General features: G+C 42.5%; 1 pseudogene; it reads right to left on the bottom strand.

Annotated features, from left to right (window-relative positions):
• Positions 1 to 567: 567 nt before the first annotated feature.
• LOC131512610 (large ribosomal subunit protein eL31-like) lies at positions 568 to 983 on the bottom strand (annotated as a pseudogene).
• Positions 984 to 1,218: the final 235 nt, after the last annotated feature.

The following is a 1,218-nucleotide window of genomic DNA, read 5'->3' as shown; positions in this document are numbered from 1 at the left end:
ATGAAAAGAGAAGGTGACTGGGTAACCTATAAGGCCACCTTCCCTAATAAAAGTTCCAGTCACGTGTTGAAGGACATGGAGTGTGGCTGCTCTGTTCACATGCCACTGGGCTCTCTCTGGAAGGAGGCAGTTAGGAGTGGGGTAGGGAGCCATCTTTTCTTGAATACCTACTGTGTGTTCAGAGCATTGTCAAATGCCATCTGTTTATTATTTCATCTAATTCTTACAAGAGTCCAGTGATGGGGCATTATATGAGCTCATTTTATGGTGAGGAAATAGATGTTTAGAACCACACCCAGGTTACACAGCCAGGATGTGACAGAACCAGGATTTAAATGAGCCCTGAGCAACTTTGATGACAGTGGTACACCATGAGTACTCCGGGGTGTCTCCTAAAGATGGAATAACACCCTGTTAGGGCTCACAATTCCTTCTAGCTCCTGGACATCTCTCCAGTCATGTGGTGATAGCTGTTACTCTAACAGTTTCCTGCTTGCTTTAAAAGTAAAGTTTTTATGCTCAAGGACAGTTAGGGGAAGTGTAGAAAAAACATTGCTTCCTTTGCTGTTTTGTTTTTGGTGGTTTTCTACCTTTATTTGACAATCAGTGGTTAGTCCTCATCCACATTAACTGTCTTCAGATTTTTGAAAGTGGTGACACACACATAACTAACCAACAAATAGAGCTTTTTGGTGAATCTTCATCCTCATTACATTTTCTGGGCAGCCGCACACAGATATGTGTGGAATATTCCTTACTCCTTCAGTCCAGACAGCTTTGTGAAGCCTGGTCTCAGTGTGCACATCTGAAGTTCCCATCTCCTCCGTGGCAAATTCCCAGATCTCTTTGAGTGTCCATGGGCCACACTTCTTGAAACCCACTCCATGGATGAATTTGTGAATGTTGATGGTGTGCTCTCTGGTCACTGCCTTGTTGATGGCAGAATGACCTTCCTTATTCTCATTACTCTTTGTGGGAGCCATTCTGCCGGGCCCTTGTTGGAAAGGATCTTAACACAGAGGTTAGAATTTGGTAGAATTGTATAGCAAACGTTCTGTCCTGCTACTCACCTCAGACCAGCCCTCTTTCTCCTGTTATGAAGTATTTTAAACCTTTAAAATACTTTTAGCAAGATAATTAACAAAAAGACCCTAGAAAAAGCAAGAGCATAATAGATAATAAAGAAAGCATCACAAAGGGGAGGGGATAGGTCAATAA

Source organism: Neofelis nebulosa, chromosome 5, assembly GCF_028018385.1.
Source record: "Neofelis nebulosa isolate mNeoNeb1 chromosome 5, mNeoNeb1.pri, whole genome shotgun sequence".
In the NCBI taxonomy this organism is placed as follows: Eukaryota; Metazoa; Chordata; class Mammalia; order Carnivora; family Felidae; genus Neofelis; species Neofelis nebulosa.
This window is presented reverse-complemented; position numbering and strand designations above follow the sequence as displayed.